This window comes from Chlamydotis macqueenii, chromosome 2 (genome assembly GCF_036417535.1).
Source record: "Chlamydotis macqueenii isolate bChlMac1 chromosome 2, bChlMac1.mat, whole genome shotgun sequence".
NCBI lineage: Eukaryota > Metazoa > Chordata > Aves > Otidiformes > Otididae > Chlamydotis > Chlamydotis macqueenii.
The window spans coordinates 157,594,939-157,617,954 of record NC_141557.1 but is presented as its reverse complement, the minus strand read 5'-3'; positions in this window follow the sequence as shown (position 1 = coordinate 157,617,954).

The following is a 23,016-nucleotide window of genomic DNA, read 5'->3' as shown; positions in this document are numbered from 1 at the left end:
TATATTTCCTAGCACTGGTCTTTGCCAAGTGCACTGTCTTCACTTTATCTCAACTTCTCTTGCTTTGCCATTATCAAACTCTCAGAGAGCTGCACAGATATTCATGAACCATCTCTGCCTGCCTATCATCGTAATATCCCGTTTCATGTCTTGCATAAAATCATAGAGGAAATCCCTAAACAGATTCATTTGATCAACAAGTTTTCATTGCGAAGTACAATTTGGTGATTGGCACCTTGCTTTCAAGTACTTGGTAAACAAGGTCCCACTTAAAAATGTCAGAAGATGTGAAGTTGAAGTGCAGTCTTTGACCCAGCACTCATCTTCGAGTTTTACAGTGTTTCAAATGAATTTGATCCTAATGATACTTTAAATAGTTAATCAACATAAATCTCTTCAAAAAGTGTCTCACATGCTAGTGTGAGATCATTTGTATCTACTGTCTACATATGGGGACAGACAGATCTTTAACCAGTTCTTTTCCAGCCAAGTTGAATACAGTATTCTGCTATACCTCCCCAATATTTATGAAAGGAGGTATTTTCTTCTGATAGAATTTAAGATACATAAAGAATTAAAAGAGGCTTGGTACCAATTTTATGTGGAGCAATCATCACTGCACCAACTGAAAAAAAAAACCTCACCAAAACAAACCAACATGATGGAAAATAAAACCAAGTCTGTAGGAGACCATGTCTCATGAGGCATAGGGAGTGTAAAGTTTTGAGTTTAAGTCAAGACTGTGAAGATCATCCCTCATTACAGAGCATCATATGTAATATGATGCTGACATCTGGATGCTATCTAGCATAGTGACCCACCAGCTGCTTTATTTTCTAAAGATAGCCTGTGCTTTATGTCTGCTAGCAGTGATGTCTGGCTGCTCCACAAGGGATGGGGAACCAGGAGCCAAGCACAGCAGGAAGGTGGGTGGGTGCATGGACCTTACTCAAATGGAGCCAAAGTGTGTGGCAGCAAGCCACGGTCAGGATCAGGTCTAGAGGCAGACACAGCCATTAAAACAAAACAAACAACATCCCTCCTAAAAAAGAAATGGAATAATAAATGCAACTTCTTATCTTCCATGATGCTGTGATTCCTGATGATGGTAATTAGTATCATAAAATTAAGTTCCATGATCTCCTGGAAATGTCAAGTTTTTGCCTGAGTATTCCAAGATGTGTATGAATGTGTGTGTGTGTTTATGTCCATTTGTGTGCAAAACCCTGCAAAAGCAAGTTATTTGCCATACACTCATCTACACCAGTCTACACCATTTGCAAATATTTCTAATACTTTGCCATTGCAGGAGATTGTATATACAGTAAAGCAAACAAAAGATTAATCCTACCTGTTATTAATAGCCTATCTCTCAAGAATTACAGCCTGGCTATAAAATGGTTCAGCTGTGAAACAGGTAAATTTAATAGGATTAGTTTTCTTCAGTGATATTCTGTTCAATGTTAAACTTCATCAATAGCAACAGTGATTCTAAATTCATGCTTCGGGCTTTTTTATCATTAGTGTTCACTATGGCTCGACAGTTCTGGTGAAACCAATTATTAGACAGTGTTTCCGTGTCAAAGTAAGCTGGGAAAAGTAATGTACTTGGGAAAGGGAAAAAATACCAGATTCAGTTCTCTGCAGGAATTCCCAGTGACAAGATAACATATAACTCTCATACCACTACTGTAATAGTTATGGTAAAAAAAAAGGAGGGAACATCCACTCATAAAAGTGAATGGTATCTTCTCCCATTGTCACCAGGGTCTCCTGAACTTCCCATTTCCCCAGACAAGTAGGTAACCATGGTGGGTCAGCCTTGGCCTGCTGGCAAATGCCTGCCCTGCTGCTCACTCCTCCTCTCAACAGGACATAGGAAGAAAATACCACAGAAAAGCTCATGGGTTGAGAAAAAGACAGCTAGATTGCTTATTAGTTACTGTCATATGCAAAATAAACTCAGTGGAAAGTAATTTAATTTAGTGCCAATTAAAATACATTTGGGTAGTAAGAAGCAATAAAACAAAAATATTAAAACAGCATTTTGCCATCACTCCTGTTTTATCAGAGACTCATCTCCTTCACTCTTTCCAATAAATAAAGAAACGAACAACTTGAGTGGTGGGAAACAAAAAGATGAACATTAAAACATCACCTTTCTTGCTCCCTTTCCCATTCCCACCTTCCCCTCCCCACTCCCAACTCCTCTCCCCGAGGGGCGCAGGGGTGGGGCTGGGGGCTGTGGTCAGTCCACCCCAGCCCCTCTGGGCCGCTGCTCCCTCCTCACACCTCTCCCTGCTCCAGCGCGGGCCCTTCCCTGGGCTGCAGCCCTGCAGGGACACCCTGCTCCCGCCTGGGCTCTCCAGGGCCGCAGCTCCTGCAGGAAATATCCCCCGGCTGCGGCCTGGGGCCCTCCCCGGGCTGCAGGCTGGCTCTCTGCTCCAGCGGGGTCTCTGCAGGGCTGCAGGGGATCCCTGCTCCGGGCCTGCAGCACCTCCTGCCCTCCTCCTCCTGCGTGCTCGGGGTCCCTCTGCTGCTACTCCCTCCTCGCCTTCCTCCTCCTCTGCCTCTGCTGCCTTGGCCCCTTTCCTAAACTGCTTTTCTTCCCTACTGGTGCCCCCAGCTTGGCTGAGGGGCTCAGCTGTGTCCTGGAGTGGGGCTGCTGGAGCCGGCTGGGACCGGCCGTGTACGGCCCGGGGCAGCCCTGGCCTTTCCTCACAGAGGCCGCCCTGTAGCCCCAGTGTCAACACCTGGTCACAGACACCTGATACAATAGTTAAGAAAGTAAGCCTGTAGAAAAGCATACAGATGTACAAAATAAGCAATGTGTGAGGGATTTCAGTGATGGTCCGTGTAGGGCCACTGCAGGGAATTACAAGCTGCACACAGCTGTGAGAACACGACCTCGGAGAGGGGAGCTAGGAGGGTTGTTACTGAGCAGTATGTTGCTCCTAACTGGGAGCCGCTGTTAGCCAGCAGGGCACGTACTTGGAAGGCCTTGCTGCATGTGCTGGCCACGTGTGCACCAACACCTGGTCAGTACTCTGCCACTGAATCTGCTGAGGGGATAAACAGAGGTGGCTCGGAGCAGAGAGAGAGAGAAAGGACCCAGAGCACGCTCTGCAAACAACAGGGGACGCCCTGAAGGTACTGTGCCTCCCTCCCTTCTCTGCTCTGACCCCGCTGATCATCATCCTCCTACTCGGTGGTGTCTCCGGCTTAGTCGGGGTGGTAAGACTCTCACAAAGGGAAAACAATGAGCTAATAACTGCTTATGCTAGGAACTGTAACTGCTTATGCTGGTAACTGCTTATGCAAGGCTATAATAGAGCAATAAATACTGTTGTGCTTTTAAATAGAGGCTGTTTAGCAGGGTCAGAGGCTGTTTAGTAGGGCCTGTTGCAATAAGACAAGGAGTAATGGTTTTAAAATAGTGGGGGGTAGATTTAGATAGGAAATTAGGAAAAAAATTTTTACAATGCAAGTTATAGAACACTGGAACAGGTTGCCCAGAAAGGTGGTGGAGGCCCCATCCCTGGAAACATTCCAGGCTAGGCTGGATGAGGCTCTGAGCAACCTGATCTAGTTGGGGATGTCCCTGGTCCTTGCAGGGGGGTTGGACTACATGACCTTTAAAGGTCCCTTCCAACCCTCACCATTCTATGATTCTATGATTCTAATATCATATATTGGGTGAACTTTGTGCATAGGAATCCTATGAACCGGTTACAAACAACTAAACCAGTGCTGAACTCTGTATCTGCACTGTTGATGACAACAGGCCAGAGTGAACTGCTAGACTGCTTGCCAAAAGAAGACATGTATTTCATGCTCTCCTGCATTTCAGAGAGGAACAGGATACTTGATTAATTTGAGCTGATCTGGAAGCAAGAGTCTGACCCTGTAACGCGTACTTATGTGAACAGCTGTAATGGGAGTATCTTCCCTCTATGTACTACCTGACCTCTAATTTTGGGGACACAGGATTTGACTACTAGAAAGTTCTTGTCTGGAACGTCACAATTTCACTGTTCAAAGGAATTCTGAAAATCCCAATATGTAGAGTCTATTGGTTCCCCTTGATGGACAGTGTCAAAGAGCTCCAGTAGGACAGTGAGGTATAATTTCCCTTTTAGAAAAGCCATGCTGACTCCTGCCTAAATCTGTGGTTTCTAACCGCATAGTAAAGTCCACCTATCTCAGTCTTGAGGACATACTTTGTAAAATGCACGTGGTGAACATTTGCCTCTTTCAGGGAAATACCAGCTTCTTCCACTTTAGATTCACAACAAAGATTTTTTAAAAAATCAAATGTGTAAACAGGTGTCTTCTTCCTTGTAATTAAAAAAAAAAATGCATGAAGCAGCAGCATATAAAGAATCTCCTACTGCATTCAATAGTCTGTTGGTTGAAACATTCAGCTGATGTATGGGAAGAGTTATATATGCTTCTTTTAATGATTTGCAGCACTGTAGTCTTTGCAAAATGTCCTATGCAGGTGCAGTGTATTTGAGAGTGATCGTTTTCCTGTTCCTCTTAGCTGAACTGCTGTATTTTGTTTTAATAGCCTTAGAGGAGTGTACTCCATTATTCTAGAGCTTAGTGGTTGCAGTATTCAAGTGGAATCTCTCTGTCCTTGTTGCTGTTAAGTGTGTCAGGCAAAACAGAACAGTTTAAACAAGAAGATAAAGAAAAGAGTTTGTAATGTGTTACATTTTGATGATGACTCCAGTTTTGAGGAAAGTAAAAACAGTGAGTTCATATTCCCTTAAAGAAGAAACTGACTCAAGTTTTTCAAGTCGATCCTAATCTATAGCCGTAAGTGGGATGCATTTAATTGTTCATTACCACATACTGCATGAGTTGCACATGGAAGTTATAACAACAGTAAGTAACCTACGGCAGGAAACTCAGTGCTGGCAATGTACATCTGCATATATGTTCAAGTAGCAAAACTGGGATTACCTGAGACATTTTACTGATCAAAAGCTGGTCACCTGTAAATGAATAAACAACCTCAGGATAATGGAGAAAATTGTTTGGTTCCTTTTGAATGTTGGTTCTTAAAAACTCAGCTAAGTATCTTAGTTCATTTTACAGTGTTAATGTAAAATCATTTGCTGAAGTAAGTGAATTCAGGCAGAGAAGAAAGAATATTCCTCTAATGTCACCAAAGTCTGAGATATGGTGTTTGTTTCCTTGTCTTAGCATCTCTTTCTAGGTTATAGTCAGAAAAATACTTTAAGTATTCCTGAATACATAATAGTTATTGCTATGTGTCGTAGTTCAGCCCCAATCGGGACCAGACAATGCAGTCTCTCTCTCACTCCCCCCTCCCTCCAAGAGAACAGGGAGAGAAAATATAAGAAAAACGGCTCAAGGTTTGAGATAAGGACAGGGAGAAATCCTTAAATTTACCGTCACGGGCAAAACAGACTCGACTTGGGGAAAACTATTCATTTATTACTACAAATAGCAGGATAATGAGACAGAGAAAAAGATAACCTCCCTCCACCCCTCCCTCTTCCCAAGCTTAACATTATCTCTACTACCTTCCCCCCCCCGCGCGGCACAGAGCGGGAAGAGGGAATGGGGGTTGCAGTCAGTTCATCATACGTTGTTTTACGCTGCTGCTTCATGGTCGGGGGAAGAACTCCTCACATTCCTCCCCTGCTCCAGCGTGGGGTCCCTCCCACAGGCCACAGTCCTTTGTGGAACTGCTCCGGCGTGGTCATCTCTTCCACGGAGTTCCGTCCCTTCAGAACAGCTGTCCCAGCAGGTCCTCCACGGGCCACAGCTGCCTTCAGGCATCCACCTCCCCCGGTACGGGGTCCTTCACGGGCTCCAAGTGGATCTCTGCTCCTCCGTGGACCTCCATGGGCTGCAGGGGGACAACCTGCTCCACCATGGTCGTCACCACAGGCTGCAGGGGAATCTTGGCCAGGAGCCGCATTACTCCTCCCCCTCCTTCTGAACTGACCTTGGCGTCTGCAGCCGTTCCTCACAACAGGCTGGTAGATGTCTCTCAGGATCTTTTTTTACATCTTATTAACTTCTCATCTCCTCTCCACTTCTTGCAGCCGGGCTGGACCGAGTCGAGCCCAGTCGGCTGCCTGGCGAGAGGCCAGAGGGTGAGGGCTGCAAGGCCCATGAGGCCTGCACCTCCCCCTCTGCACCTCTGCCCCCGCTCAGCTTCTTCACATCTTCTCTTCTCTTTTTTTTTTTTCCTGTTTTCCCCTTCTTAAATACATTATCGCAGAGGCGTTATCACGGGACGTTCTGCTACCAATCGGCTTGGCCTTGGCCAGCAGCAGGTCCGCCCTAGGCCCGGCCGAGTCCACTGAACAAAGGGGAGCGACTTCTAGCAGTTTCCTACAGAAGCTACCACCTTAGGCCCCCCCTCACTAACAAAACCACGACACTATGAAAAATTAATTAACTTAGTTAACTAATCTTTATGTTGAACTTGACCACCATAAAATTCTTGCTCATCCACGTCCTCCTTTCAGATGCAGCTACACGTGATTTTTTACCATGTCTTTTCCTCCAGGATTTTCACGTCTACCCATTTTTTTTTTTTTGGCCTGTAATCTTTAAATAGCCCAGGAAACGTGAACCAGCTTCAATGAGAGAAGACAATCTACTACTAGAGATATGTACTTAGGCAGTGGCAATGGAAGCCAGGTCAACCATAGCTGAAGTCTGATCTTCAAGGGACTACACAAGGTGTTCAACTGAGTGCTTAGACTGTAATGTCTAAGCTTTAGAGGAATGAGGACTTTATTGACTTTAAGTTCAACTATTCTTTTCACTTAGTCTGAGATCTCTTGCTTGGTCTAATGTTCCTTGTGGATCCCATTTCAAAGTGTTTAACTCTCTCTAACCATCCATATCCGTCTTCTGAGAGGTGTTTTGGGGCTTTATTCCCTTCACGGAACTAATAGAGAAGCTGTTTCAATGTACTGTAGATAATTTCTGTCTTGTGTACCCTAAAACCTGTGCTTGATGCAGACAGTTTTGCCTGGGACATTACTCAGGAATTGGGCTAAGGAATTTGCAGTCAAACCTTTGTTTCATAATGAAGGTACAGTGTATTGAACAGAGTTTATTCTGTGCCAAGAATGTACATGTTTGAGTCATGGTTGTGGACCCAAGCACCCAAGCTGTGTGTAAACTAATCTTCAGAACAGATCAGTTCTCTCACACTGGCTCACTTAATGCCTAAGAGGTAAAAAAAAAGTCTCGTGGACAGCTGTCTGTGGCCTTCTAGAAGCTAAACAAAGTATGATTCCCTTAATAGTTTTGGAAATCTGCTTCAGCCTTGACCTTTAGTGCTCCTTGTTTTATGCCTTTGGAGTCACCCCTGAGCCTTATCTGATACTGCTTTCTGATATGAACAACTGATGTTTAAAATGTGAGCAGAATATGAGTGCCCTGAGCATGCGAGCAGTCATAATCTGCAACAACAAAAGGCCGACCCACTAAAATTTCAGAAAAGGGCTTCAAAGAAAATTATCATATGCTTAAATAAAGCATATGCTTAAATGTGTCTTGCAAACCTTAGCCTAAGGAAAGCAAGAACAGAAGAAGGTCAGACTTTCCTGAGTTTATGACTATCCTGTCATAGACTTCCCACTTTATTTTGGTCTCCTCAGTCCTACAGTATTCATCTAATAATTTTCTACTTCATCCCCTTAGGGACAGTAACATTTTCCCTACCTTTTATTTTCTCTCCTTACTGTGACTCTCTCTTCTTCTTAGTGAATATTTATGTGGTAGCTAGCACAATGGGACCTCATTCTTGACAGACAGATTTTCTATTAATAAAAAGAGAGAAAGAACAAAAAAGATATCACAAAACGTCATAGATGAAAATCCTCCTTAATTCGTACAGAGCGCATCAGGATCCCACATAGATATTGTACATAGACATACATAGATATAAAAATGATTGAAAACTGGTTTGGAAAAACCGGCTAGCTATGCTGGTTTTAATAAACAGTTGTCAACTTCCTTGGCTGCTCATAGCATAGCAGGATAGCTTGTGATGCCTTTGCAGACTCTGAGCTGTCATTCAGGCTGAGACTGGGTGAAGATGCTGATGCCTTAGGAATAGATTCAGATTATTACTGTAATGGGGATGTGACCATTCCCTTGCTCTCTCTGATAATGTTGCAGATATTGCAGTGACACACATTATCTTTCCAGCTGCCAACATATCTCAAGAGATGGAGGGGCAGGGGAGAAAGTCCAACCCCGTAAACAGCATTTTATCTAGAAATTGAAGTTTTCTTTGCTTTATTCTCAGTCAAATGAGCAGGCAGCCTGACTTTCACAGGAAATGTCTTGTGTTCCTGTAGACACTTGTATGCAGCACCAGCATGCTAACGATTAAAGGTTAGAATCTACCCTTGTTCTTACAATGGGAAATACTTCACTCAGCATTCAGTCCTACTGGGCTAAAGAGCACTGAAAGGAAACGTCCTTTCCTGGATGGAAAAAATGCAAGCCATGTCACCCAAGGCATACCCTTAGGAAATCAATTTGCCTCACAGGGCCTCAAAAGACATGTAATTGAGTGCCAGAAGGCAGGTCTATTATGTGTTTTGCCTAGCGTAATAGGGCTTTCTTCAGGATCTCCCTGCTCCTGCTAAACAAAAAATTCTAGGAGTAGAAACAGAATAGTTGCGTTAATACAGTGCTGAGCATGTACTAACAGGCCTTTCGGGGAAGATAAAGTGCTTCTGAAGAGGTTTCTGGACCTTTCTTCCTGAACTCTTGTGCTACTGGTCAGTTTGCGGGGTCTTGGGGATGGAACAGTTCTACTAAGGCCTGTTTGAGGAACTCTACCATGATGTTCTCTTCATGCTGTTGTACTTTAGCCCCACGTGGGACCAAACTATGCAGTCTTTCCTTCACTACACCCACCCTTTGAGGGAACAGAAGGAGACAATATAAGAAAAAAGGCTCTAAGTTTGAGATAAGTACAGGGAGAGATCCTTAAAGTTACCGTTATGAGCAAAAGAGATTCGACTTGGGGAAACTATTTGTTTATTATTAAAACCAAAGCAGAATAATGAGAAAGAGAACAAGGTAACTTCCCCTTACCCCTCCCTCTTCCTAGGCTTAACTTTATGTTCAATTATTTCCACCTCTTTTCCACCTCCAAGCAGCACAGGGGGGAATAGGGAATGGGGGTTATGGTCAGTTCATCACATGTTGCTTTATGCCACTCCTTCAGCATCTGCAGCCGTTCCTCTCACAAGAAATTCTTCACAGTCGGCTCAGGCAGACGCCTCTCAGGTTCTCTTCACATCTCATTCACATCTCCTCTCCACTGCTTGCAACTGGGCTGGGCCGAGTCGGGCCCAGTCAGCCACCCAGTAGAAGGCCAGATGTTGAGGGCCACAAGGCCCACAAAGGCTCACTCCTCCCCCTTTCTCCTCCCACTTCAGCTTCTTCACATCTTCTTCCTTTTATTTTATTTTTCCCTTTCTTAAAAACGTTATCGCAGACGCGTTATCAGGGAACATTCTGCCACCAATTGGCTCGGCAACGGGTCCACCATAGGCCCAGTCGAGTCCACTGGACAAAGGGAAACAACTTCTGGCAGCTTCTTACAGAAGCTGCCACTGTAGCCACCCCTCACTAAATAAAACCAACACACATGCCTAAAGGATGCATTGGACTGCAAAATCCACAAGACTGACTTAATCATCATGACTACAAAATGGATAAGGAAACACACAAATAAGTGTGAAATTTCCCTTGCCTTTGGTAGGTAAGTCTATGTGGTGATTTAGCTTTCCAAACTTCATGACTAAAAACACATCCTAAAGAAATCACTAGGAAGGGAAATGGGTAATTTCATCAGCAGAAATCCAGAAGTTAGCTTTTGAAAATGAATAACAAACTTTATTGAGGTCTTTATAAATTTATTGCATTTTTCAGTTCTCACCAGCATGCTAAAATGCCATCATCTGGAAATATAATCTGAGTTGCTGATTCTCTGCAGTGCTCCTGGCGCACTGGGAGGATGGAGTAAAATCACTCCCCATTCTTGCTGCTGCAGTCTCCCTATCCAATGACCTCTAACATTTCCTCACTTACTGCTTCCTCTATGTCCATTCTGAAGGAAGTAACAGTCCTTGCAGTGATGTTAAAAATAAAAACACAACAACAAAAAAAAAAAAAAACAGACAAAACCAACCAACCAATCAACAAAAAAAATCAGCCCCAAAAAAACCAAACAAAAAGACGTTTTCTTCTTCTTTTTTTAATTCTCCTTTTTTTTTTTTTTTTTTTCCCTTCCCTGGATGAGACAACCTTAGAATTCCATATTGGAGAACATACTAATAAATACATGTAAGTCTAAAAATAAGACTGATTACGGACAGTGTGTTTTTCTATTCCTTTGCCAATCTAAGAGAAAGATTATTCTGTTATCCTCCTGTGAAATAAAATAACCTGACTATATGCACAGGGGAAAGTTGAGAAATGAATGATGACAAGTATAGAATGCTGGTGGTTTTAATTTATGGGTACATATATTATTATTTCAATGTAAACAGCTTCATTTATGACTTTTAATCATTCACACTAATTCAGGTTGGATTCTAATGACTGTGAAGAGGGGGACATTATTTTCATTGCTGCTACACATCATTAGAGAAAACAAAACTCAGAAACATCTTTCAGTAGCTCTGCTTTCTGGCTTTCTCTGTTTTATGGGCCTTGTGTGCGTTTGTAATGAAAGCAGCAGGGAATTCTTCACTTGTCACAGAAAAAGAACAGACAAACCCGAAACCAAACAAAAATGAGAACGAGATAGTAAGAGAAAGACAAAGACGACTGTGTGATTGCTTAAAGAAGTGTCAATACAGTTTTCCAGTTTTCCCCTGGCACACTAATGATAACTCACATCTCAGTCTCTAGAAAGCAAAAGATTCAATGAACTAAGACAAAAAAAAACTCTCTGTGGATGCTGTTGATGACTCTAATAATCTTTTGATGATTACTTTGATAAAGGTAATATCATTGCTGAAGTATTCTTAGGCTTAAGTGAGGCATTTGATTTTGTAAGGTGTAATATTTTTTTTAGGAAATAAGAATGATAATAAATTAACATGGTCTATATTAAATGGATGATAATGTGATTACTTCATGCAGCAAAGGATGCCTTTATGTAGCTTTTTGTAGACACAGCTTTTCCTGATTTTCTGAGGTGATGCTAACTGAGTTTATCCATGTTCTGAGCTATAGGTCCATATGATTTTCAGTCTGATGAATTTCATGCCTATGGTTAGGTTAGATATTGAAAAGTGATTTTTAGGGAAAGTACTATGTCTGCTTTCCCGCATGCAGTCCTAGAAAACAGCCATGATGTTCTTCTGGAGCTTCCCCAGAACCCCGAGGTGCCCCTGCAGAACCGCTTTGCTGCTCTGCAAACGGAGGAAGTAAGACCCAGCACCTCAGGGGAGGCACGGGAGCCGTGCGAGGTAGCGCGCCCGGCTCATGTAATAACTAGCGCTACCAAGAAAAAGAGACGAGTGGTCGTAGTGGGTGACTCCCTCCTGACAGGTACGGAGGCACCCATCTGCCGCCCCGATGCGCTCTCTCGGGAGGTATGCTGTCTCCCGGGGGCTCATATCAGGGATGTCACAGAGAGACTACCTAGCCTCATACGGCCCACAGACTATTATCCACTGCTGGTGTTTCATGTGGGGGCCAGCGACACAGCTGGCAGCAGTCTAAAAAACATCAAAAGGGATTTCAGGGCTCTGGGTTCAACAGTCAAAGGCTCTGGGGCGCAGGTGGTCTTCTCATCAATCCTCCCGGTCGAAGGGCAGGGACCTGAAAGGGCCAGACGTATCTGGCAGGTTAACTCTTGGCTCAGGGAGTGGTGCTACAGCCAGGGCTTTGGGTATCTAGATCACGGGGCGTGCTTTGAGAAGCCCGGACTGCTAGGGGTGGATGGCGTGCACCTAACCAAGAGGGGGAAGAGTGTGCTTGGACAAAGACTTGCCAGGCTCGTCCGGAGGGCTTTAAACTAGTGTTGCTGGGGGAGGGGGCGCACAGTTCAGCCCACTGCTGTCAGCATGGCGCCAGTGCCAGCACCGAGGGTCCAGAAGCTGAGGAGGGATCACAGATAAGTGCAAATAAACCTAAACTGCGGTGCAATAGCACCCCTGTAGCTCCAGCCAGCAAGTCGGCTTTGTCGGGGGCCCAGTTGAAGTGTCTCTATACCAATGCACGCAGCATGGGGAATAAACAGGAAGAGCTGGAGATGCTTGCACACGAGCAGGGCTACGACCTCATTGGCATCACGGACACGTGGTGGGATGACACATACGACTGGAGCGTCAACATGGAGGGGTATAGGCTTTTTAGAAAAGACAGGAAGGGGAGACGAGGAGGGGGTGTCGCTCTCTACGTCAGCAACCGGCTGGAGTGTGTGGAGCTCCGCCTGGGGATGGAGGAGGAGCTGACAGAGAGCTTATGGGTCAAGATTAGAGGATGGGGACGGACAGGGGACGTCATGGTAGGGGTCTGTTACAGGCTGCCTGGCCAGGAGGATAGAGCGGACGAAGTGCTCTATAGGCAGATAGGAGCAGCCTCACGGTCACAGGCCCTGGTCCTCATGGGGGACTTCAACCACCCTGACATCTGTTGGAGAGACAACACGGCAGGGCACAGGCAGTCCAGGAGGTTCCTGGAATGCGTGGATGACAACTTCCTCCTGCAGGCGATAGAGGAGCTGACAAGGAGGGGTGCCATGCTCGACCTTGTGCTCACCAACAGGGAGGGACTGGTCGGGGATGTGAAACTAAAGGACAGCCTTGGCTGCAGCGACCATGACATGGTGGAGTTCAAGATCCACGGGGCAGCAAGGAAAATACACGGCAAGCTCTCTGCCCTAGACTTCAGGAAGGCGGACTTTGGCCTCTTCAGGGACCTGATGGGCCAAGTGCCATGGGAGGCGGCCCTGGAGGGAAGAGGGGCCCAGGAAAGTTGGTCCATATTCAAGGAGCACCTCCTCCAAGCTCAGCAGAAGTGCATCCCAATGAAAAACAAGTCAGGCAAAAAGGCCAGGAGGCCGGCGTGGATGAGCAAGGAGCTCCTGGACCAACTGAAAGTGAAAAAGGAAGCCTATAGAGGGTGGAAGTGGGGACAGGTAGCCTGGGAGGACTACAAAGAGGCTGCGTGAGTGGCCAGGGATAAGGTAAGGAAGGCCAAAGCCCTGGCAGAACTGAATCTGTCCAGGGATATAAAATGTAACAGGAAGAGCTTTTATAGGTACGTAGGGGACAAAAGAAAGTCCAGGGTAAATGTAGGCCCCCTCCAGAAGGGAACTGGTGTCCTGGTTACCCAGGACATGGAGAAGGCTGAGGTTCTCAAAGACTTTTTTGCCTCAGTCTTCACCGACAAGAGTTCCTGTCCCACCACCCAAGCTGTAGAAGGTGCAAGCAGGGACTGCGAGAATGAAGAACCGCCCATTGTACTCGAAGAGCAGGTTCGGGATCATCTAAGGAACCTGAAGGTGCACAAGTCCATGGGTCCTGATGAGATCCATCCTCGGGTCCTGAGGGAACTGGCGGATGAAGTTGCCAAGCCACTGGCTATCGTATTTGAGAAGTCGTGGCGGTCTGGTGAGGTCCCCGATGACTGGAAGAGAGGGAACATAACCCCAATTTTTAAAAAGGGGAATAAGGAAGACCCAGGTAACTACAGGCCGGTCAGCCTCACCTCTGTGCCTGGCAAGGTCATGGAGCAGATTCTCCTGGAAACCATGCTAAGGCACATGGAGAGCAAGGAGGTGGTTGGTGACAGCCAACATGGCTTCAGCAAGGGCAGATTGTGCCTGACCAATTTGGTGGCCTTCTATGACGGGGTGACGGCATCGGTGGACAAGGGACGAGCAACTGACATCATCTACCTGGACTTGTGCAAAGCTTTTGACACTGTCCCTCACGACATCCTTCTCTGTAAACTAGAGAGGCATGGGTTTGATGGACGGACCACTCGGTGGATAAGGAGTTGGCTGGATGGCCGCACTCAGAGAGTGGTGGTCAACGGCTCAATGTCCATGTGGAGACCAGTCACGAGTGGCGTCCCTCAGGGGTCCGTGCTGGGGCCGGCCCTGTTCAACATCTTTGTCGGCGACATGGACAGTGGGATAGAGTGCACCCTCAGCAAGTTTGCCGACGACACCAAGTTGTGTGGTGCCGTCGACACGCTGGAAGGGAGGGATGCCATCCAGAAGGACCTGGACAGGCTGGAGAGGTGGGCCCGTGCCAACCTCATGAAGTTGAACCAGGCCAAGTGCAAGGTCCTGCACCTGGGTCATGGCAATCCCAGGCACAAATACAGGCTGGGCGGGGAATGGATTGAGAGCAGCCCTGAGGAGAAGGACTTGGGAGTGCTGGTGGATGAGAAGCTTAACATGAGCAGGCAATGCGCCCTTGCAGCCCAGAAGGCCAACCGCATCCTGGGCTGCATCAAGAGAAGCATGGCCAGCAGGTCGAGGGAGGTGATTCTCCCCCTCTAACTCTGCCCTGGTGAGACCCCACCTGGAGTACTGTGTCCAGTTCTGGAGCCCCCAGCACAAGAAGGACATGGACCAGTTGGAGAAGGTCCAGAGGAGGGCCACAAAGATGATAAAAGGGCTGGAGCACCTCTCTTATGAGGCCAGGCTGAGAGAGTTGGGGCTGTTCAGCCTGCAGAAGAGGAGGCTCCGGGGAGACCTGATAGCGGTCTTCCAGTACCTCAAGGGGGCCTACAAGAAACATGGGGAAAGGCTGTTTAGTAGGGCCTCTTGCGATAGGACGAGAGGTAATGGTTTTAAAATAGAGGGGGGTAGATTTAGATTAGAAATTAGGAAAAAATTTTTTACGATGCAAGCTATAGAACACTGGAACAGGTTGCCCAGAAAGGTGGTGGAGGCCCCATCTCTGGAAACGTTCAAGGCCAGTCTGGATGAGGCTCTGAGCAACCTGACCTAGTCAGGGATGTCCCTGCTCCTTGCAGGGGGTTTGGACTAGATGACCTTTGAAGGTCCCTTCCAACCCTAACCATTCTATGATTCTATGATTCTATGATTCTATGATCTGATAGAAGCCCTGGAAATGTGCCATTGCAGAGCAAAATTTTATACTTTTTTGAGATTCAGAGATTTTGCGGATAGAAGAATGGTAAGACATTTAATCTTTACTGTGTCTAGAAACTTGAAATTAAAGAAACTGGACTTTAAGACACTGTTCATAAAAGTCTTTAAGCCTAGGCTAAAGCTTACTGAATTTTATTCGTCTGAGACTTGGATCTTTGATATATGGACTCCCCATGTTGTCTAAAGGGAGTTATGTGTAACTTCAGAAGGCCAACCGATATTGGTCACTGTTAGGATGGAATAAATCACCCACTGCAGTCTGCTATGACAAGAGCTTAATTAGAAATTTAGTTTTCAGATGACCAAAGTCATTTGAAATGAAACCTACTCTTCATCGTCTCTCATTAAGAGCTATTAAGGTAGCTGTTCCTTTAAAAGAATATAACTTCTTCACATAAAATTACAGATACTCAAGTCAGCTGTGATATAGGGATTTCATATCTTGACATTTTCTTAGTCACTTAAATGGTAACAAACCTGTTCATATTAAAGCTTATCCTAGTTAAAAGCATCAATTCAGAATTCTTCACAACAAAAGAGAGAAGACACCAAAAGTCAGAAAATGTGTCAGACTTTCTGTGATTTGATCTAAGTATTAGTAACCCACAGTGCTCAGAGTATATCTCGAACCGATATTTGGGTGTGTTTCAGTTTCTGTTACAATCATTGTTCTTTATCATGTCTTCATCCATTGTACACAGAATTGTTCAAATCAGAGCAGTGTGCCTCAACCCTTAGCAGAACTTTAAGCTAGTGTAAAAAATAGTGCCAACACCCTCCCAGTTACTTGTTTCTTTCCTGACATCCTAACTATATCTTTCATGTTCAAAGTTAAAAATGCAAGACATTTATGTTACCTTGGTTTGTTTATTATTAATATTATTATTACTGGAATTTGGGTATTTTTAAAAAATTTTGTTTGATTTGGGTTTTTTTTTTCAATATCTTCTTTTGCTTTGGCTGATATAAATACAGTTTTGGCCTATGAGATACTTGTAACAGACTTTTTCTGATGGTTGTATCTATACAATAAAGGAATAGAGTTTTTAGAGTTGTCTTATGTAATTGTATTTCCTTAAGGTGTTTATAAAATCTTCCACTCCACCCTATCCATTTGATCAGCAGCAAATCAAACAAATTTTGCTGATTTATAAAACCTCCATTGACTTAGAGGGCATGGCCTTGTAACTGAAGAACTGATGTATTTGTGACTCTCTGTATACTTATGCGCCTATGTGTGTGCATTTAGATGTATGTGAGTGTTTCTGATTTTGTGTGCTTAGTTTGGAGGAATGTTTTGAGAAAATTAAAGAAAATCACGACTGTGCTAACATATTCCACAGCAGTTGCAGTAGAATACATCTCATTGAAAGATAAGTAGCAACATCTATGATAATGATTATAGATTAAGTGAATACTTTGAAATATCTAGTGTTGAAACAGCTGCAGTCCATGCTGAGGTACTTTGCCTATTATGTAAATAGGTACCCTTCCCACAGGTGTAAGGCAGCAGTAATCATACGGTAATAACAAAAGGCACAAATAGATTTTAGTCCTTTCTCACTCAATACTGACAATAAAAATAGACAAGATCAGTGACGTCCATTATTCAAGATCTTCCATTTGGCAGTGTAACACATCCTGCCAAACCATCTAAAGTTCTTTGGCTAAAAGTTAAAATCCTCCAACAAAGGTCTCTTGGGTAAATTGTGACATTGGTCTACAGATGTGTTCTGTGTTACAGGAACAACAAGGTTATGAGGCCAGGTAGCAGATGGAAAGCAGGGCAAGAAGAGAAAACTCCAAGTTTAACAACTGTCTTCCCATATTCATTAGCTCTTCTGGTAATGCCACAGGCAGTAAAATTAAGTTGTTTTTTTGTTTTTTTTTTTTTTACTATTTATGAATAGCTCCAGAAGGAAAAATTTCCAATTTATCCATGAGGCAATATTTTTATTTTCTACCCATGCACTGAAAACACAATTTAGTTATAGATTGAATATCTCTGCCCAAAATGCTTGCAGCATTGAGAATTATCGATTACTGGATACCAATATCAATAAATGTTTACATGTACCGTAAAGCATTATGTATGTCTGTCTTGGAAATGTGATTCTGTGGAAAATTCCTACCTTGTTTTTGGCCTACAGCCATTTTATTATCGTTTCTCATCATGTTTCACCCTGCCAGCTGAATCATCATCTTAGGAAATCTCAGTCTACAGCTGTAAATGAAGAAATTACTTCCAAGAAAATGTGATTATTTATTTCCTACTCTTTTAGTCTTGTAATGTCTCAAGGTTAAAGATGCACATTGTGACAATGTAGAATTATCCTTGTCTTTTGTCTGTTACAACCTCCTTACCAATATTCACCAAGAAAAAAGTAAGAATAAAAAAAGACATGGTTTTATAGCTGGAACTACTCTGACGATCTCAAGCAGATAAGGCTTGCAAGTGACAAGGGCAATTAGTTAAAATCAAAATGTTTTATGAAAATACATCAAGCAGAACGATCCTAATGAACTTTAAAAAAACAAAACAAAACAAAACAAAACCAAAACCAAAACATAACAAACAATAAACAGGTTAAAGAGAGGCTTGCCCAGTTTCTAGACAGATTACTTGAGGGGTGACACTTACTGGGTGACAACTCCAGGTCCTGTTACGTCTTGGCAGCCCACAGCTGGGGAAACTTGCTGCCTCTCATCAGATATCTTCTTCGGACCACATATATCATACAAATGCATACGCAGCCTAGGAAACCAACTCTTCCAATGGCTGAGCTGCCATTGTGAACAGCTCATGTAAGGATTAGAAGCTGCCAGAGAAAGTCTTCAAATAAATAGTATTTTACTTCAGAACTATGTTGGTTTTGGACCTTACATACAGTTTATATTGCTTACAATTATAATTCTCAACTTGTGAGACTGTTGTACCAATCTAGGATCACAATTTTGCTAGGAGAATGAAAATTACCCTGCAATATATATTCAGTTTCCCATGCTTTGCTAGTTCTAGTAGACACAGCCCTACTTTGTGAGAAGATGTAGATATGTGGTACAGCTGCACCCCTGAACCGGCAAAGGATCCAAACTCAGGTATTTGCACTGTCTAGACAATTTTAGCAATCTTATTTAACGTGATTTAAAGGACAAAAGTTAGGAGTTGAAATTATCCAGAGAAGAGATATGGCAGTGGGTGGAATAGAAGAGCAGAGTGGAAAAGGAGATTGAAAGCAATTATGTGCTCATTTCTTACTGATGTAAAGAATGTTCTTTGTACAGGAATCCCCATTTCTACTGCTACGTTGCTCCACTACTGAACTTATATCTGTATAAAGAGATAAAAGGCATACACAGATATACACACAGGAAAGCCCAATGACATATATTATATATAGAAATGCATACACATACAGTATGCATATATCATATGCATAAATATACATACCTCTGTATACTCTCAAGTAAAAAATATATTGTTTTTTCTCTACTGTAAATATGTATACACATATACACACCTATTTTTTATGCATATGCATATTTACACGTACATGTGTACACAGACCTCTATAGGTAGTAATGAAAAAATTACTCATTTTATAAATGACAGGAAAAAAACAGTAACAATAGTTGATAGCGTCTCTATTCTGGTAAATATGAGGAGCTGCTAACAGCACCATCAGAACTTAGTCTGGGGATTAGCAAAGACGTTTGATGATTCATATGGGAAAAAACTTTACTGCACACAGTAAATTGTTCATGATCTCTCATGAATTCCAGTTACACTAACCAGAAGGAACATGTTTCTATGTAATCATCTTCAGTTATAATATACAGTAGTTCTGTGGCACATCTTCAAAACTCAGTCAGTATAGAAACTTGTCATTTTTAACATGGCTTAGTTTTGCTGTTGGAGTTCTACCTTGACCAGGCATGAATTATAAGTACAACTACAGCTCTTGCATTAGGATGGCCTGTTAAAAATGTAACACTGTAGTTATCGCAAATAGATGTGAAATTTTAGTATTCTGTATAAAATTTCAGAAATGCAAACTAGAAAGAAGACAATTTTAGATTCAATTAAAAAAATGACTTTTCTGTAAAAATTCATATGGAAACTGTTTTTTTCATCCTATACTTTTTTGTTTTATATTCCCGTAATTACCTCAGTTTCAAATTATAGAAATTTTCTTTAAAAAGTGAGGCTTTCAGTTTTGGTTCAGTTACTAAAATTTTTAAATAACTTAAGACAGAAATAATAGTTTTATTTTTAATTATTGTAGTAAAATCTAGTAATTAAATGTCATGAATATAAGTAGGGAAATAATAATTTTTAATTCACCAACAACTCAAAAATAATAAAATGCATGTTATAGCGAAAAATAATTTAGGTAGAAAAATGAAAAAAGAAAGGAAGTATTATGGATCAAATGAAATATTGTAATTAAGAAAAAAAAATCTTTCTGTCAGTTTTGTCTGCAATATAAGCCAAATTTGAAGCGACATATTGATTTGAAGTGTTAAATCCTAAACATTTTGTTCAAGAATAGAAAGTAACTATGTCCCATATTGTTTTATTTTATTTTGCTTGAGGATACACAGAAAAAAATGATGTAAATCTCAAAATATTTAATATAGCTATTTAGATGCCCTAATACTGAATTTTAAAACAAAGATAAAGGTTTTGTGCAAAAGAAGGTGCCCACTAACTAATATTAACATTCAGTAGTTTAAGGGTCAGATCTTAGATATACATTTTTTGAATGAAAGATGGAATCAAATATGTGACCTCCTACTCTCTAACTATTTGTTCATCTTATTATATTACACTGCAGCCAAAAAAAAAAGATAATTATTCCTATTAAGATTACAGGGGTTGGCTTTTTGCTCACTGTTTTGAAGACATGACAGAAAGTGTGAGCTTATACAAGGAGAAGAAATTAAAAAAGATTTTCTCTTCACCTCTTCTTTCTGTTTGGCAGGGTTACTAGAACTTCCAGGCCCCTCATACTATCTTCTGATGTTCGGCCTTGAGCAACAAAATATTGAGCATGAATGAGAAAGTATGCAGTTGAGGAAGTGCAATAACTTTCTCTGAAACTTGTCAGGGGAGAGGAAGGTTGGATTTTAGGGAGGAAGGACTAGAAGATCCTGATAGCTCATTAGAACAACCCATCTCCAGCAGAGCTGTGGCCTCATGTGTCACTCAGCCAATGCAGCAGCTGAACTTGAGTGTTGTCCATTTTTCCCACTGTTCTTTGTCAGAGCAATAAGTCTCTGCTATTCACAGTCATCATGATGGCTACATATTTTGACAATACCAGCTATTCTCCAGAGGCTTCACCTATCTGGACTTTAAGCAACATTCCTCAGCTGGAAAGTTTTTTTAATACTCAAGTTAAACCAGACACAATTTTTCAAGGCCCAAATTAAGGTTGTCATACCAACTTGACACAGTTCTAATCAACTTCTTTTTATTACACTGCATAAGTAGAAAGAACAAGATGTATTTGTTCACCATAAAAGCAATTACAATCCAACCAGTGAAAAGTGTTCTTGTAATTAGATGTAGAGCACCAGTACACCTCACAGTAATATGGTGGTCTTTCTTTTAAAGGAAAACACTTTGTGATCATAAAAATAAAGTTCAGTTATCAGTATTACAATTGATATTTAGTGGTAGTATCATTTTCATTTTTAGAGTCATACTTTTATAAGTTAAAAATGTGTATATGTATGTATATTTATACATTTAGAGTTCTCATTTGAAAAGAAAACATGCTTAAAAAGTACTCAATTTTTGTGTGCTTGGTTTGCAAATACAATTTTGGACTTTTTTTGACAATCTGATTTTTTTAGCCATGTATTTCAGAGATTTTGAAAGCAAGATAAACCTCAGAACAGCTGTCTTTTTAATGTTACTTTCCATTTGTTCATTGTGAAGGTATTTGCATTTCAGTTCTAACAAAATCTTCAGAAATCTCAAGGCAAAGTTATGAAATTTTTTAATTTTTCATGACACTTCTAGGATGCATTTTCTTACAATAAGGATTGTAGAGGAAGATTGATCTCATGATAACTTATTTTTAAATGTGTAACATTTGAGAAAATATTAAGTACAGGACAGGAATTTTCCTCCCTATGATCATGTCACTTTTATCTCCAGTGCATATAGAAAATTTATAAAAAGACAAAAGTTAGTACAATTTTTTCTTCAAGGGATTTGGATTATCATTTTTAAAATAGATCAGAGATGGACTGTTTTCCTTCTAAACACATTTGACTCCAAATCATTCGCTTAACTAAAGAATTGTTCTGTCTTCCATATTTGTATCTGTTAAGATCATATCCAATATTTTTCTGTCATTTACTGTTGGCGGAGTTACTCTGGAAATTGAGATAGACACAATGATGCCTAAAAGGCAGTGGAGAGTGCTCTAAGCCATAAAATCCTGCAGTTCGTCAAAGTTCACAGACGTAGACCTACCAAGATAGGAACTGTGCTATTTCTCATGAGCAATGTTCGAAAAGCTTAGCCAAGAGGGACAGGCTTCTTGTAATCTCCAAGAACAAAGCCTCCTCTGTTTTCAAAAATTGCTCCTTGCTTTTTTTTCTTTTTTTTTTTTCTTTCTTAATCTGTTTAGGTTTTTTTGTTTTTGTTTTGAAAGGATTGCTTTTCCTTAGCAGACTTACTTGGCATGCAAAATAATCTACCAGCTGCATCATGTCTTCTCTGGGCACACATCAAAAACTAGTTTGGATGCCACCTGTTTGATTACTCATTTAGTGATGCCAGTTCCGATTTTGCTTGAACATGCCATAAACTGAACAAAGAGCAATAAAATATATTTTTTTTTCTGAAAAATCAAATGAAGTTGAGGAAGTGGTGATTGTTAAAGAAGCCCTGATCAAAATTGGATCTGTCTTATCTTCATATGAATATCTATACTACATTTGAAATGTTGGACAATATCTCCTGGTTGATTTTACCAGAACTTCTCAAACCTTAAATACATTTTTCTATACCAACTTCTTCTGTTCTTCAATAGTAGATTTTTTTTAACATCTTATGAAAATACCTGTGCATATATTTGTAAATTACTGTGTATACTTTCATTTTTATTTACATACCTTTACATGTAATTTTGGATCTTAAGATATTGGAATATTTGTTGTTAGTATTTAGTCTTGTATACTTTTCAACTGAGTTGTTTACACTGTTATTGGAAAAAATTGAGACATTCAAAAATCTAAAATAAAAGTCCGCATATTTTTAAGTACATACCTAAAATAAGCAGTTGACTTTAATTTTAAAAATGCTTCTTAGATGTAAAGGGAACCTGTACTCACTAGTTCAGATGTAGATCCCCAGATTGCAGATATTTGAAGTTAGGAAAAATAACCCATTATTCCTGATTTCTTGATAGGGAGTTCACCAATTGGATATGTAGCTGAATTCAGAGACTTTTATGTAAGAGGGTGTAGGAGGAGATTATGAAAAGGATGAATGAATAGTTCCCTCCCTTATTATCTTTTTCTGCATTTTCAAAAAACATCTGAAGTAAAGATAGGATCAATTTCTACATTTGTGTGGCAAGTTGCCTAGGCATGTTTAGTTTGTGACACCAACGTCATTGACATCCATGAAACCTTTGCCATTAAATTCAGGGAAGACTGGATTAAAGAGGAAAGGTGAAAAGAGGTAAAATACAAAATGTGAGTAAACGTAAGTAGTACCAGAGAGAGGGACATTAAGTTGTGTTTCGAATTTCACAAATGGTTTTATTTAAATTTGGCTGTTGGTTGATGTTTGCGAAGAGAGGTTTGTTCATTTAAGTTAAAGG